Genomic DNA, 17,803 nt, shown 5'->3' with positions numbered 1-17,803 from the left:
TTGGCTTTTTGGCTAAATCATTTTGCTCTGTTATTTTAGTGATTGCTCCAGAGTTTACATTGTGGTTCTTTAAGTCCAAATAGTAATACAGTATTTAATGTAAAGTAGAAGTACCTTATACCAGTATGTTTTTACTCACGGTTTACTTTTTTTTTTGCTATTATTGCCATACATTTAATTTTTATGTTAAAAATGCTATAAAATCTTGGAAGTAATTTTCATTTAAATAAAATCTATTATAGGCATCCATATTTATAATTTCTAGTGCTTTTCATTCTTTTGTTTATTTATTTATTTAGTTTTTACATCCCTTTGTTTAAATCCACAGTTCTGACCTGTATGGTTTTCTTTCTACCAGAATAATTTCCTTTTTTATGGTATGTGTTTGCAGTGATTAATTTTCTCAGCTTTTATGTGTCTGACAATCATTATTTTGTCTTTATTTTTGAAGAAAGATTTTATTAAATATAGAATTCTAGGTTGAGAGTTTTAATTTTCTTTAATGCATTCTGTCATTATCCTCTGTCCCCTGTTATTTCTGATGAAAAATCTTTTTGTTCCTCTAGATATAGATAATTATTTCTTCACTTTGAACATTTTATTGTTTTTAAATTTTATATTTGTTTGTTGAGAAAGAGCTTGAGCTGGGGTGGGGAGAGTGGGGGATGGTGCTGAGGAAGAGGGTGAGAGAGAATCCTCAGCAGCCTCTGTGTTGAGTGCCTGACTTGGGCTCGATCTCATGACCCCGGACATCATGACCTAAGCTGAAATCAAGAGTGGGTTGATTAACCTCCTGAGCCAACCAGGTGCCCCTAATACTTTTTTTTTTTTTTAAATTACTTCTAAGCAATTATATTTTGATGTATCTTAGTATGTTTTTTGTTTATCCTGCTTGGGATCTGTTACATTTCTTTGATCTGTGAATGAATTTTTTTCCCCCAAATTCAGAAAATTTCAGGTCATTATTTCTTCACTTTTTTTTTTTTTCCTGTTTTGTCCCTTCTCTCTTGGCATTTCAGTCATATATATGTTAGCCTCTTTGATATTGTCTGACAGATTGCCGAATTTATTTGCAGATGTTTTTTTAATCCTCTAGTCTTCTCATTTTAAAAAAGGTTTTTCTTTAAATTTACTTGCATGTTTTAATAGCTATTTTAAAGAATGTACTTGCTAAGTCTATCACTGTAATCTTTGGGTTTATCTGTACTAACTTACTTGCTCTTTCTGTTTTCAGGTTCCTTTTCATTGCTTCTTTGCATGTCTAGTAATTTTGACTGGATGTTGGATATTGTACATTTTAGGTTATTTTGTGATTTATCTTGTAGTAGTATTCCTTTAAATAATGTTGGACTTACTTCTGACAGTCATCTGAGTTACTTGAGAATCATCTTGGTTCTTTGCGGACCTCACTCATGGGCAAGGTTAAGCCAATGTTAAGGTATGCCTTTTTTGTGTCTCCAATGCTTCTGCTGTTCTCACTCAGAACCTGAAGATTTCCATACTTCATGTGATTGCTGGGAATTGTTTAGCTGATAGCTCTGTTTTTTGCTTTTTTCCAACCTCAAGGAATTTCATTTGATTCATGCTTAGCTTAGTGGTCAGCCAGGGATCCACAGAATTCCTATTAAGAGTTTTGGAGCTATTTCTTGGGGCAACTTTCTTCTCACATGTGCTTCCTTGAACATCAGATTCCACTGGTTCATCTCTGTCTCCTGTAGTATGTGATACTTTTAAGTGTTCTATTTGGGTCCCTGCCCTGTGGTCATGAGGTTGCTGCTTGGGATACTTCCAGTATTGTCTTAGATCCAATCTCCTTTGCTTTCCTTCTCTGGGCTGACAGTTCCTATTCTATGTGTTGTTCAATTTCTGAAAATCATAGTTTGCTATATGTTTTTCCCAGTGTTCTAGTTGTTTACAGTAGGTCCTAGTTACTCTACCACGGCTGGAATGTTAATTGTTTACTTTATAATTCTTGAACCTGTATCAATCTGAAAATTTTTTTAAAGATATGTTTATTTATTTATTTGACAGACTGAGAGAGATCACAAGTAGGCAGAGTGGCAGGGAGAGGGAGTGGGAGAAGCAGGCTTGGGGCTTGATCCCAGGATCTGGGAACATGACCTGAACTGAAAGCAGACGCTTAACTGACTGAGCCACCCAGGCGCCCCTGAATTTCTGTTTGATAATGAAAAGCATGTATTTTTAGAAACTTTTAGAATTACACCATTCTTATGTATAATGCCATTTCATATATATATATATATATATATATATATATATATATATATATATATTTTAAGGAACACATGACATCAATGGATCTGGTGCTGTTATTTCCACTTTACAGAAGGTGGAACTGTGATAGTTAAGGAAACTATAGGAATTTGGTTTTTGGTCTACAGTTTATATAAGCAAATGTAATTTCCTTTTGAGGTTGTTTTTTACTCTTTTTAAAAAAAGTTGTGGAAGTCTGAGTCATAGTTATTTGTCCTCTTGAAGCTACTATTGATTCTCTTTGTTTTCCGTATTTGTCAGATTGCTTATAAAGGTTGTTCTGGGATAGGGGATTTGGAAGGGTTAGAAAACAAGTTTAGATATTAATATAATTGCAGAAATTTGATTTTTTGACTGTTTTAACATCTGTGCCCTGTTTTTGTGGGAAATATCTCATTAATTCTTGGTGGATGAATCCCCTGTTTCTTTGCTTTGGTCTTCAAGATGCAAATATGTGAGCGATTGGGGCAAGGGATAAAATCTGAAACATTGATGATGCTGTCCTGGCTAAAGTGTACCTGTTACAATAGAGCTTTTATATCTTTTGTTTCTTTATTTTTCCAAGGGTGTTTTTCAGGCTTGGTACTCTTTTTCTGATTAGTCTATCTTTTTTATAGCCCCTGATGTCTTTTTTCTTCTTTCTTTTGATTGTCCTATCCCAATTTGCTTTGTATTCCTTAAGCCTTAGAACTCCAAGTGCTAGAAGGAATGTCTGACTTGGAACTAGGATCAGTATTTATTTAGTTATATATACTTAATAAGATTTCTCTTAGCCATCTCAAAAACATCCTAATTTTTTCCCTTCTTTCCCTATAGTTTTGTGCTAAATATGTTCATCTTTTCTCACTTTACAGTTATTCTCCTAATTTATAAAATGGAGATGATAACTTTGAGTATCTAGTTTGATGGCTTATTTTTACAAACATGCAAAATATATGTACACACACATATGTGAATGCAGTGTAGTGTTATTTTTATGGGAATGAGAAGGGAAGGTGATCTTCCACTTAGAATCTCCTGTGCCTGTGAGTTCATTTGGTTATTTGGTGGCACAGAGCGACAGAGGGTGTTGAAGGATGAATGAAATGATGTAGATCTCTGGCCCGTGAGGATGCCTGTCCACAAGTAGTCATCCTGACTTTGGTGGGGCATATCTATTGGAGCATGGATGTGAATGGATATGGCTAAGAAGGGATCTGCTCAGGGCGGGGATGTATTTCTCCTTCACAGCCCACTTTCCTGACCTGCTACTTCAACAAACCTCTTAATTAATGCCCTTCTTTTAAAAACAACCAATTCCCCCCCCCCCCATTCTTCCAAATAACATTATTGTATAAACTCAAATAATGACCAGATGCATAATTTTGGACATGAAAGATCCTGTCCTCTGGAGGAAACCGCTCTAATATCAGTGACTTGTCTTTGTGACAGTGGTGGCGTGCATGTTCTAGCTAATGCCGGAAAGGTCCTCAGGGAGAGAAAATCACTGAGTGGATGCTCATCTCTTATTTTGAGCAGTTACTCTAGTATAGCTCTGCTTAGAGCTGTGAAGCCATTGATCTTAACAGGCTTTTGTGGAACTTTTCTTGGCAATTCTGTTTCCACAGAGAAAGCACACAAATACATGGTAGGGATGTGTGTCTGTATGCCTTTAATTGTATCAAAACTGGCAGCAGTGAGCAAGAGGTTTTGTGATGTGCTAGTGATGTGCAAACAGGTCCCCAGTGTTCTTGTCTCCCGGTAAGGGTGGCCGCAAACTTGTATAGGCCCTCTTGGTAATTTGGAGGTGGGGCATGATTTTGCAAGCATTCTTCAGACTCTTTTTGTTAATTTTCCTTTATTGACATTCTTTTCTAATTCCATCATATTGAGGCTATATAACACATAAAAACCAAATAAAGGCACAGTTAAAACTTATATTGAATGAAATGATAACCTACAAGAGTTTATTAAAATATGCTTTAAAATTTTTTTTAAAAAGGTCTGCAGATGATGAGACATTACAGTCTGTTAACGGCTGCTACTTTGGAGAGCTTTGTCTTCAGAGGCAGCTAAAAGGGAGAGCCTTGCAGTAGAGCATTTGCTGTAATAATAACTTTAAAGATTTAATTGGACCTCTATCCAAACTCATAAGTTGACATGGAAGTTAGCATTTCCCTCATCGCCTTCTTGGATCCTTCTCTATTCTCATTAGCTTTTCCAATTTCTATTAGGTGGGCAATGTTGTATATCACCCTCTACTCTGGTGAGGACACTCTGTATCCTTTGGCACATATGCTGGGATGAGTCCCCATAGTTTCCATTGGAAAATCAAATACAAATTAGCTTTTAATATGGAGTATGATATCCCAAAAAATCTTCATTATTTTTAACTAAAATCCAAAGGAATTCTTTGCAGAGGAGATGATGTGGTTTTACTTTTGTGTTCGACTCTTTAGTTTTTTAAGCACTATCTTCGAGCTTAAATTATTTAAGTATTAATGCTAAACTCAAATGGCCTCCTTTTTTTCTTAAGACCATGAATTGTTACGATTGTTTTCACATTTGAGATTATCGAAAAGTCATATAATACATGGCACTGTCATATATTCATGGCATAGAATTATTTTATATATACCATGTTTAGTGGCCAACATATAAGCAGAAAGCACATCTTGAGAAAAAAGCTGCTTAATTAAAAATTAAACGATAAACTAAAAGTTAAATTATGCAAAACTAATAAGCTACATTTCCAAAACCAACAATTAATACACTACACTATATTCAGGAAAGATGCTTGCATTTTAACATTTGTTTTATGTTAGAATTGCAGTTTGCAGTGTGTGCTATTTTGGAACATTTATTTTGAAGAGCTCAGCATGTCTGAATTAAGGCGTAAATCAATGGTCTAAGATTTTTAATGGTTATAGAATTTATCATAGATTAAAATCCTTGATAAAACAGCTACAGTGGAAAAAATGTCCAATTTCTTTTCAGTTAGTACTAACTTCATAGCATATTTGATTACATTTATTTGTTCCAATGTACAGGTCAGTAGTGCAGAAATTCACTCAATTGACAAAGTCCTAAAGCAGTCTGTTATTTTTTTGACCAGAATTTTCCCCCTTATTTGTGTGTAATGGATGCAGGACTACAATAATGACAATTACTAAAGTTTTGAACTGTAGGAACTTTCTACAAATTGATATTAAGTAAAACTAAGGATATTTAAGTTTAAGAAAACATGATCCATTTAAAAAATTATGTGACTCTACAAAAACAGATCTTTAAGTATATGTTCCATTTTAAATAAGCTGGATGTATTAATACCCAGATTTACAAATAGCACAACTGCATTCACCATTTGTTTCTCCCCTGTTGTTCATGGTTTTTATGCTTGTGCTTGATGTTTGTATGTTTTAGACTGAGCAGGCACCTCTTTGAAAGGAGTTCTCCATATAATTAGGTATGGAAGCAGAGCTTTCCTAGGTCCATCCATCTGCCTGGTGGTCTGTGCCCTAGACATTATCATGTAACCGGTGTTAGACTCTTTGCAGGGCACTCAGCATAAAAAGAAGGATAGAGCTGTTTGAACTTTTGCCGCAAGAATGTTCAGTTTTGGTGCGAAGAGCCATAAATTGATAATCCTAAAATAGTATGGTAAGATTATTCGTGAAACATGCTGGAGGTTTTGTGAGGCCACAGAGGGGGCCTGATTAGCAGGTTGGGTTATAAATTGGGAAAGAGTATGCTCCCCTCTCCTTTAATACTGTTGTCCCTCATTTGTTGCCCCAGGCACACAAACAGGTAATACACACTGGCATTTATAGAGGGGTGCCATCACTGCGCAAAAGGCATTGGGAAGGTTTGGATCCATTGCGTTGGCAATGCTCCTTCTATAAAGAGGTGCTCCTAGTTGAGTGATGGTGCAAGCCTGCTGTCTGTACCCTTACAGCACATCCCTCCCCTTTCCTGCACCACCCCCTCCAGGACTACAGCTGGGTTCAGTTTCAAGTGTTTTCTGTGTTGCACCACAAAGGTGAGACGGGATGTTTCAACCCACGCTGAAGTGTATGTGAAGCACTAAGCAAAGAAGCCTTTAAGAGATATTGCTGGTCAAGTGTGCCTTGTGTCCTGAAGGTGTTGTTGCTACTCTCATTATTATGACTTTTTTTTTTTTTTGTCAAAGATTAAAGTCCAATGTGTTACTAAAGAAAAATGTTGCAGGGTTGGGGGGGGTCTCAGGTCCATTACCAGAAGGATGGTTGTATGTGAGAGCTCGGAGTGGTCTTAGTGATACCTGAACTTTGTCTAAGGAATTTTGGACAGTTTTGAGATTTTAAAAATGTCTCCTGGTACCCAACTACAGGTGAGCAGTTTGATTTGTTGGTAAAGTAGTGGAGAAAAAAGTTGTTTCATGCTATTTAGGGAAGCTCCTAAGAATATGGGAGGTCCTCTAGTAAATGCTTTTTGAGAGTCCTTACCACCCAGCATGCCTCTTTGGATCCTTAACTTGTTAGATTTGTATAAATCTAAGCAGGCATTTTTTAGTTGTTAGATAGGTTTTTATGGAGTAGTTTTCCCTTTTTTGTGGGAATTTTCACAGTGAAAATATTAAAAGGTATATAAGTCACATTTTAAATAACAAATCTTGTAGTGCAACACAAATTTTCTAACATCATACTATACTTATTTTATTCACAGACTAGAGGTAATTTGTGAGAGTTGGTGCTCTTGAGAGAAAATTATATGCATATGCTCCTCTTAGTAAATTAAAGTCACCCCTAAAATGTGAGTTTATATTATTTAAATTCTCATTGCCATCATCATTTACAATAAAATTAGTTTCTATAGCATAACTATTGTTATCACACTTAAAAATATACTGAATATGTCAAAGCTTTAAACTCAGGTATACTTTACAATCCATTTCCTAAAGACATTTAGGGAGTAAAATATGGTTTTTGAGTGAGTATATTTTGTTCTATTTTGTGGGGTTTACTAAGTTTAATATGCCTTTGTTTACTAAGTCCTCAAATCATCTTTGTAAAGTAAATTTTTAAATAAATTATATAGCGCATCTAAATTTGAAGGCTTTCCTTCTGCTTTCTTGAGATAAATGTTCTAGATAAAATTCATCTAATGAGTTTACCATGAACAGTTTCTACACTGCCACATCTTTGGCATTTTCTTCAGGTCAGGGTTGTCTGTATCACTCTCTGAGATGTGGGAAATGCTGAACACATGCTTTTGGTGAGGGGTGTCAGAAGTGTGATGTCACTGCATGGGGATGTCACTGTGTGGGGCATCAGCCTGTGTCAGTGTCCCCCCATCAAGGGTGCGTGGAGATAATTGTGTGGTTTGACTCTCTCCGACTCTCCCCTGAATCCTTACCTTGCCCTTGCTCCCAGACCAGAACTGTCTTCCCCTAAAGGCCATTCTTTTCAGCTTTACCTTCTCCTTCAAAATGGTGAGCTGTTTCTGTGATGAAAGAGGACATGTGGTCCCTAAACTGTGTTAGTTAGCTTGGTAGAGAGAGTCCTCTTGAAAGAAGAAGTGCTGCTGTGCTAACATGGGATTGTTGTCTGCGTTTTTTTTTCTGGACAGCAAGATTGTAGTTTTGCTTCTGGAACCTATTCTTTTTTTTTTTTCCTGTTAAAATTCAACTATCAAATATTTAAAAATATTTACTGGTATTCTAATGGTACTGGGCACTTAGTAGGTGCTGTGGATTGGATTGTGTCCTCAGAATTCAAATTTTCAAGCCTGGATCCCCAGTGTGACTGTTTTTGGATTTAAGACCTATAAGAGTTTATTAAGATTAAATGAAGGCATAAGGGTAGGGCCCTGAGGGCACCTTTCTGGTGCCTTCTCTTATAAGGACACTTACTTGTACTCTCTCCCTCCTCCCCCCACCTCCTCTCTGTCCATCAGTCTCCCCCCCCCCCCCCATGAGGATACAGTGAGAAGGTAGCCATCTGTAAGTCAGTAAGAGACTTTTTTCCAGAATCTGACCATGCTTGCACCCTGCTCTTGGACTTGGCTTTCAGAACAGTGAGAAAAGTTCATTAAGCCACATAGTCCATGTATTTTGTTAGCACTCAGAGCTGGCTGAGACAATAAATAATTGCCAAGTACTGTTGGCACTGAGCTTGCCCTCCTAGAATCAGTTTGTTGATCAACTCATCAAAAGGGTGCTCGCTTCAGCAGCACATATACTAGAATTGGAATGATGCAGAGAAGATTTAGCATGGCTCCTGCAAAAGAATGACATGCAAACTCATCAAAAGGAAGCAACTGGTATTGCAAATAGTGAGATAACTAATTGCAAAGAGAAAACAACACAGGATGGTTGAATTTTCCTGTATGTACTATTTTCTGGCTACTTGTAAGTGGAACTCTGGATTGAATTTTACTGTGACTCATGGTATGGACATGTGTCATGTACGGATAAGTGTACAGATTGATGAATTTTCATAAAATGATATACCCAGCATCAGGACCAAGAGACACTGCAGTACCAGAAACCTCTTGCTCCTCTCAGCTGTGGCTGAGACCTCCTTCCCTTTTCTGTCATGGGAGGTAACTAGTATAGCTAACTTTCACCATTTTTGAAGTAGGCTGTTTCTTCCACATGGTGGCTTCTGATTTGAATCTAATCTTCAACCTGACCCTGATTTCTGCCTCTGCTTTTTTTTTTTTTTAAACCTTTTCTTTCTATTCTACCTTCTTTTATATTGTTGGCTTTTAACCTGTTAATCTAGTCTTGCTTCACACTCCCAACCCCTACCCCATTTCTTCACTGCATTGTGGAGAGAAAAGACTATTTTACAGATTTAGGAAATAGATTTCATAAGCCCTATAAATAAATAAAATGCCTGTATCAGCTTTATTTTGTACATCGTGAAATCAAACTTCAAAGTAGAGTTTGTGGTTTAATTTGCTTATGTTTTAGCTTGGTATGCACATAGACCTCTGTGGGGTGCCATTTCAGCTACCATTATTATAGTGAAAATATCTATAAAGGAGACATGCCTGTGAATATTCCATTTTTGAATGCTCTTCTAATGAGGTATTAGATCAGAGGTGGCATTACATTTTGGAGGGGCTGCTGATTAAATGCAGTTTGCATATTATTACATTGCTTTTTCAGTTGACATCAACTTTCTGGTGTGATACCAGCTCTGTGTCAAGAAGGATTCATAGCTCTGAGTTTAGATGTGAAATGGGAAAGGTGCTTGTGTCTTATTTGTGCCTTGGTCAGTTTTTCGTATTAAATACGTCTCCGATATTTTCAATGGCAGTTACCCAAAATGTATAATTTAATAGGCAAGTGCTTCATTTTTTACACATTCAAGAATATTCAAATTCATAAACGAGATAAACATGTATTATCTATATCTTAAAAACATTGCAATTTTATCTATATTTCATTGATTTTTTAATAAAGTAGTAAATATTCTGCTTGAAGTGGAAAAAGCCTAAAGAAGAGTAGATTTTATTGAAAGTGTAACATGAGATACATTTATTTTTATTTTATTTTATTTTTTTTAAATTTATTTATCTGATGGAGAGAGAGAGAAGCAGGAGAAGTAGCATAGGCAGAGGGAGAAGCAACTCTCCGTGGAGCAAGGAGTCTGATGCAGGGCTGGGTCCCAGGACCCCAGGATCAGGACCTGAGCTAGAGGCAGAATGACGCTCAGCAGACTGAGCCACCCAGGCATCTGGAGAAAATTTATTTTTGATTTACATTCTTTCTAATGCACACAAATGAGTTTTATATATTGGCTAAAGTGCTAGAAGTGGGATGACATACACAGACTTATTTATATGTCAGTGTATCTCATATTGCATATAAACACATGATGCATGTACCTATACTATACATGCACACTCATACAGACATGTATAGATCTGGGACTGTCAATTACAGGAGGTGGCGGTCTTACTATCTCAAGTTCTATGAAATGCTAAAGCAGCTTTAGCCATCATATATATATATATGAATACATGACAACTCTTTATGAAGTGTAAGTTTGCATTTTCTTGCTTAAGTTGCTGTTCTGTTTGCATTAACAGCTTTAGTGTAATGTTTTGATGCCTTAGACCCTGTAAGAGTCTTGTATTTGGGAGAAGGTGGAGGAAAAGGGATGGCTGTGATAAGGCGCTATGGACTTGCAGGTACACTCATCTGTAATTTATTGTACCTGTGATTTTAATAGCAAACATGGTAGGAATATGTTTTTATGATGGCAGGTCTTTTTCTTTCCATTAAGATTCTGTTTCTTCTCAGCTCACACAGACCCCAGTACTATGCTTAGAAGACTGACCCTTCCCTAGTTGCATTTTCATATCACCTAAATATCATTGCATTTAATGTCAAATACATTTTGAACAAGTTATTGCCACATTGAGTTAGAGTCTCAGTAGGTTTATAGAGGATTGATAGATAATGATATGTTTTGGTGTCTTGATTTCAGACTTTTTTTTTTTTTTTGTAATCTCTGAAAGTCCAGCTGTCATTAAAGTACCCTGGATTAAGCTCAGGGAAGATTGATTTCTGCTACAGTCTGTTGGAAGTGGTTGAGTGGAGAATATTGAGAGAGTGGCATCATGGGGAATGAAGACTATGATGTGGTGCCATAGACTGTGGTTTAGTTGAGTAGGATCCCCCTTGGAAATAGAAAGTTTTCAATTGCCCATATGCTATTCATTCTGTGATAGCCCTTAAAATTTATTATATGCCTTAGAACAGCTTCAGATGGAGTATATAATTATGGCCCACATCTAATGTCCTATGAATGTATATTTGTAGATTAAAAATTATGTTTTAAAATATGGGTCAAGGTTTGTTTTTTTTTTCATATAACTTGCCCTATTTTGAATGTGGCTTATTTGGTGGGGAAAAAACATATCTTTCATTGTAGAAAAACTCAGAATTCATTTATACTGGTGAAATTGTATTTTTGTCCTTTATTAGTGATTAAATAAGATAGGAATATATTTAAAAATTAATAGCTTGTGTCTTGTAAATAGAAAGAAAACAAATACTGGACATTTTTGACAATATGAAAATTAAAAGAAATAGGTTAAATAAGGTCTTGATGTGAGATGTGAACTTTCTTTCACAGGTGAGAACAAAGTCTATGCATATAAAACAGGAAACTGTAGTTACTATTTATAGATGAAAGAATACTTTCTATTGTATCTCTTGGACTCTATTTGCACTGACTTGTCTGGGAGCCAGTGTCCTTGTCAGCTACTAAAGATCATTTTCTTGCTTTCTTTTCCTAGTTAACAGGTCTGATGTAGACTGGAGCATCTAATTCTGTGTGTCTCCCTCTCGGTCCCACCTACTCAGTGTCCTAGGTACATATGACTCCATAGCATATGGCTTATCATGGCTATGGGTGCTTTGGATTATGATGTTAGGTGGCGATATATTTTAAGGCTAGTTATATAAACATGAGAAGTCCAGTCAGGAAATTCTTTAACATCAGGTCATTTTTACAGGATTTATTTGTGGATTTATTTGAAGGATTCATACCATCTTTGTCACTGTCTTTTAGTTTATTTATTTTATTTTTTATTTTATTTTAGAGCAGGAATGGGGGAAGGAGTGGGGGTGGAAGAGAGAGAGAGAGAGAGAGAGAGAGACAGAGAGAGAGAGAGAGAGAATCTTAAGCAGATTGCATGCTGAGCACTGATGTGGGGCTTAATCCCATGACTCTGAGATCACAACCTAAGCTGAAATCAAAAGTAGGTTGCCTAATGGACTGAGCATCCAGGCGCCCCAATCTGCAATAAATTCGTAAAATTAACTGTAAAAGACTCCCATGTCCTTCAGTCCTGTTAGGTGAGATGATCTCTATTCCCTGGATCTGGTCAACCCAGAATTCTGTATATTACTCCTTATTGGAATGTTCATTTATTCCTCTATTCTCTCATCCATCCCTTCAACACATGTTTACTAGGTGCCTGATATGTTCTTGGTGTGGGGTTCAGCTCTGAACAAAACTGGCCATATCACTTCTCTGGAGAAAAATCAGGAAAGGGATTGAGAGTTGAGAGGGTGGAGGTGTTATTTTAGATAAGGTGACTGCCAAGTCTGGTGTCCCTGCAAGGACTACAGGGGCAGGGAGGGGGCCCCTTTGCTGCTGGTGACCTGTCTTCATTCACAGCATCCAGCCCTGCAGGCAGACTGTGTTTACAAGTTTAGTGTCTTTCCCCCCAAGCCATGCTGTGAACTCGAGGAAGACAGAGACAGTATGTGCTCGGTTTGCCTAACATACTCCTAACACGTAAGAGTGAGTTCCCAGTAAACAGTGTCTAAGAAGTTGATTAAATTTTTAGTTACCTTAAAACACCTATATATTTTAAGAAATCAGGTGGTCGTTGCCTTCTTGAGGAAGACTTCTTGTCTTTTCCCAACCATGGTGCCCATGTAGTAGTGGTCTGATGCATCGACACACACTAAGGTGACTGTTTCCTCCTGGAAGGGCCGTTTTTGGGTGTGTGGATGGCACCTGCTCTGCTGTGTGCATCTCCTGCCTCATGGGATGCATTCCATCATAATTGCTGAATGTGTTCCATATTTACTTGAATGATGTAACTTGTAATGGCAAGTTAAATGAATGTTCAAAAGCAGCATGAATTCATATTTATCCAGAAAATCTAGTAAAACACATGCAAGTGTAGATACTATATTCATTTTTACTGGCAGAGTCTCAGTTCTTTCTAACTTTGAACAATTTTCTTTTTTGGCAACTTATTAATATGCATGATATTATCTAAAAAAGGCATGAGATTTCATCGTGGTGAAAGAAATAACAGAAAGAAATGAAAAAAATCCTGAACTGGTGCTGTCTATATTAATAACATTTATATAAGTACATTCAAAGATGAAGTTGCTGTTTTTGGTAATCTGGCATGAAAAATTAGTTTAAATTTATATGCTAGCAAATGGCTAATGAAAGGAAACAGTGACTTACTCTGGCTTTTAACAGTTGTTTTACAAACCACAGCAGCCTGCGTGGGCATTAAGTCGTATCTTGCACAGGTGTAGAGAGGTTTGTTTCTTACCATCTTCTAGTAATCCCATAAATTATTGTATATTGGGGTGTCACAGTATTTCTTCAGAATTTCTTTGTATCTTCTGTCATAAAGCCTGTTTACAACTTAATTCCAACTTCTGCTTGTAACTGTTGTGTTTTTAAGCGAATAAGAAGCATGTTGCTTCAGGTGTATTCCCAGAACTGGTAAAGAATCGAGAATTGTGGCCAATCAGCTTTCTTTCTGCTGACCTTTTTCTTTTGGGCCCCCTGATAAGTTTTGAAAGGGAGAGCTGGTTGTAGCCCTTTCCAGGGGAGCCTGCCTGGTGTGATGGCAGGTTCAGATCAAGCCCAGAAGTGTCTTCTCGTCCTTCGTTCCTACCTTCTGCCAGCTTGCTGTATGGCTGCCACAACAGTAACCTCACACGCGGCTTGATTGGTGAGGATTTACATGTGTGCTAATTAGAGTGGAATAAATGAGTGGCTGTTTGCTGCATTGCCATAAAGGGTGCCCAGATGTACACACTACATGAACATAATGTGCCCAGGCATGGCACATCAAAGTTTGTCAGCCGCATTACCTCAGCAGGCTTAGGGCCTGTCGCAGAGAATTTGCTGATCATCGTCCCCTATGATTTAGTGTCTTACTTGGTGAAAGTGAAAGACCTCAAAACCATGTCTTGGCAACAGGATTTTTGATCCTTTAGGAAAAAAAAAACAAAATATGTTTAAGCTTAACTGGGAATAAAGAATAGACCTTAAGCAATGTATATTCAAAAGATGATTTATTATATTTTGAAATATTTTCCAGTAAAGCAAATAAAATATCAAGTAAATTGGCATAATTGAATAAATTGAATTTTTAGGACTTGTATACACATCCGTCTTTTAGGTGGAATTAAGCCATGTTAGAACCACCCATGCGTTTGTCTGATGAAAGATGGAGCATGGAATGATTCCATGTAAATTTCAGAAACACTTATCTAGAACTTTACTGTGCATAAAATATCTCTATATGTGTTTAGAAATCTGCAATATATCTTCTTTTTAAATGTACAATTAATACTCGAATCCCCTGTGTTGCATGTATGCACAAAATCTGTAATATCTGATTACTTTGACAAGTAATTTTGTAGTTACATGTTCATAATATTGATAATGTATTAATGTACAATGATTAAATGGTTAAGCTGCCACATTAAAGTTATGAGCAGGAACATTTATCCAGCACAGGGAGGTGGGAACAAAGCCTGTCTGTTCACAGATGGCGTTATTCAATCTCTGTGTCACTCTGTAATGTTAGCCTGAGAGTGTTGACTCTTAGCTTTGATACTGGGCTGCACTCGAGTGACCCAATACAGTTCAGTGATAAGGTTAAGTTAATTACTGGATCCGGGCTGTGCAGCTTCCACATGATTCTTGGCGGAGAAAGATTTTGATGCCTTTTGCTTTAATTAAGCAGATATAATGGGGTTTTGAAATAATCCTGTCATTATCAATAAGCATCCCATGTTTCTTCCAACTTTGTTATATGTACTCTAGAAGCAAAGTTCTGTGAAGGGAATGAAGTTTTTCCATTATTGTCTGCATTGAAATGTTCCTTGTTAAACATGTGATCAGTTCAAATTGTGTATTTTAAAGGAATTTTGACCTGAAAAAGCCTGTTTGTAACTTCTGTTCAAAAGATAATTGTTTTGTTTATTCATATAAAGATACTAAAGATGAAACTGTCACTGCAATTTTGTGCTTTTACATTTGTGATATATTTTTTCACTCAGTTTTTTAAACTAGGACAGATAAATTCTAACTTTAAAACGTTTACCATAATATTTAAGGTTTTAGGGCTTTTGCATATTATCTCTATTTATTGATTTGATTAATCCTATAGAGCTTACATAATATAGTAGCAAAGTAAAAAATGAAGAAATACTGTAAACTTTTCATTTTTTCGTCATGTAGGAGTATTCTCATTTTGACATTTTAAAAATTCTAATGAATATAGAATTATTGTTTGGGTAGAAATATAGGATTACACATTTTCTTCTTCTTCTTTTTTTTTTTAATGGGCATATCTAATATGTGACTAGTGTAGTTTGGGAAAATGTTACAATGTTTTTTATTGAGTTTAGGTTTGCTCCCCACTATCCTTAGTAGGTTCCTTTTCCCACAGCTGTTCTGATGCTATGAGGACAGGACAGAACTCACCCTTGGCCTTGTGCAACATGTACTTAGTAACTGTGGCACTGTCAACATCGCCCCTCTTCTCTGGGTGTTACTGAAGAATTTGAGTAATATTTCTTTAAATATACCTCACAGTGATGCTAGAGGCAAATGAGGTAATCAGAAAGAGCTGGAAGTGTTAGTCGTTTGTTCTTGTTACCTAGTACATGTTTACTGATGTTCACTAGCTTCTAAGTTGACAGAGTGAGTTAATCATTGTCTTTGACTTTTGCCCTCTGCGTTTTAAGTAAAGAAGTGAGCCTGAGTGGAAAATGGAGAAACAGTCTCTGCAAACACAGGTTAGAGTACTCAAACTTAGTCTGCATATGAAGTCATTATTACAGGTAGGATTGACAATGACTCGTTCTTCACTCTACTAGCTGATTGGAAAGAGTCTTTTAAAGTAAGACTCTGGTTATTTTTTTCTAATGTCCTGTCAGAATGAGACACCAGTTTAGAATGAATGATGGAGACACCTGGGTGGCTCAGCGGTTGAGTGTCTCCCTTTGACTCAGGGCCCAATCCCAGGGTCCAGGATCAAGTCCCACATCAGGCTCCTGCAGAGAGCCTTCTTCTCCCTCTGTCTATGTCTCTACCTCTTTTTTTCTCTGTCTCTCATGAATGAATAAATAAATAAAATCTTAAAAAAAATAGAATGATGAATTTTCTCTATCCCTTCTCCACGGACTTTGTTTCCTAGGGAGGGGATACAAAACTTCAAAATTAAATTTAGATTTTAACTAGTATCCCCTTTTAATCTAGGTTATTTTGGTTTGTAGAATGATATAACCCTTTTTTTCCTTCTGCCTCCTAGGACCTGTGACCGTATTCTGTTACTGCCGCAGTGGGTAGTTAAGATTTCAGTGGAACTCAAGGTTGCTGTCTATTTACCTTAAAATAGGGAGATTATGGTGGATTCAGGGTGACATAGGGGTCCTTCCATGTGGGGGAGGTTGTGGCACATAATGTAAGAAGGACTCCCCCACCATTGCTGGCTTTGATGATGGAGGAAGGGGTCCTTAGGCAACAAATGTGAGTGGCCTCTAGAAGCTGGAAAGGGCATGCATGGATGGGTATCTTCCCCTAAGAGCCCCCAGAAAGGGTTCTTCTGAAGTATAGATCTAGGAAATAATATGTTTCTATTGTTTTAAGCCACTACATTTGTTATAATTTGTTACAACAGCCCTAATACAGTTATATATACTGCAAAGCAAAATTATCCATTAAAATTTATTTATAAATCTTTTTATTAAAGATTTAAAACATTTTGTTAATATTTATTTAATTTTGATTTTTACTGTAGACTTCAAGAGAACCCAGGGTGTGTGATTTGGCCCTGCATGCTTTAGATACGTTTCTTGGCCATTTCATGGCTAGTATTGTGCAGCCGTGTGTTAGACACCTTTAGAATGTGGTTATTAGGCAGGTGGTGTAGTTGGAAGTCTTGGGTTCATAGTCCAGCTTCTGTATCTTAGTTATAGGAAAGTGCCCTTAGCTTCTTTACCTCAAAGTGAGGAAATGATGTGTCTTTTGAGGAGGTGATCAGGTGATGTATGTGTATGTGGGTCAGAAACTATAAAATGCTGCCTGTACACTCTGTTATTAAGACTCCATCTTTCGTTTTAGCCTCAGTGTGTGACATTGGGGAGCTCTGCACAGCAGCGGTTAGGGACTATGGATTCTTGCTCTTGGGTTCCCTGGGGCTGGCAGAACTTACCTTGCTGCTGTGTTGGCTTTGCCTTGACTTGGAAAATCGAAGAGACGCTGCCTTGCTTCTCTTTGGCCTCATCTGTATGACTGCTGAAGAATTGGGAGTGTAGCTATTCGTTTGCATTTCCCCAGAGCTAATTTGCTACTTTTCTTTTTCATTCTTGTCAAACATTTTAAGTTTAAAGAAAATGATTATTTTCCATTTATAGGAGTTTCTGACATACTTTATCTTCCAAAAGTTCAATTCATTTAAAATTAATAAGGTTATTGAACAGTGGCTGTAGTGGGCATGGAAGGTAATCCATCCCCGTCCGTGCCCTCCCTGTAATCCTCAGTAGCACCGGTGTCAGATACTGGCCCAACAGAGCGTGCACCATGCCAGAGGCACACGGCCCACTAGCTGACTTGTCCTGGGGAAGTCGCAGGAGATGTCACCGAAACATCAAAGACACATGGGAGTCTTCTGTGTGCATAGAGGAGGCGAGGAGGTAGCAGGTTGGAAGCGTAGCTGTTTCAGATCCGTGCGGCATCCCAGTGTGTAGGGCCTGAAGGAGGGAGAGAGGAGCACA

General features: G+C 37.2%; 1 protein-coding gene and 1 non-coding gene across 2 annotated transcripts in view; both read left to right on the top strand.

Moving 5' to 3' along the window:
- The window catches only part of LOC129514440 (zinc finger protein 407-like), a 448,057-nt gene that overhangs the window by 90,589 nt on the left and 339,665 nt on the right, over positions 1-17,803 (top strand). The window lies entirely within an intron of this gene.
- On the top strand, positions 8,448-8,555 carry LOC129514672 (U6 spliceosomal RNA). The gene has a single exon (XR_008665484.1). It is a non-coding gene; the product is annotated as a U6 spliceosomal RNA (small nuclear RNA).

Source organism: Nyctereutes procyonoides, unplaced genomic scaffold (assembly GCF_905146905.1).
Source record: "Nyctereutes procyonoides isolate TBG_1078 unplaced genomic scaffold, NYPRO_anot_genome, whole genome shotgun sequence".
Taxonomy (NCBI): Eukaryota; Metazoa; Chordata; class Mammalia; order Carnivora; family Canidae; genus Nyctereutes; species Nyctereutes procyonoides.
This window is presented reverse-complemented; position numbering and strand designations above follow the sequence as displayed.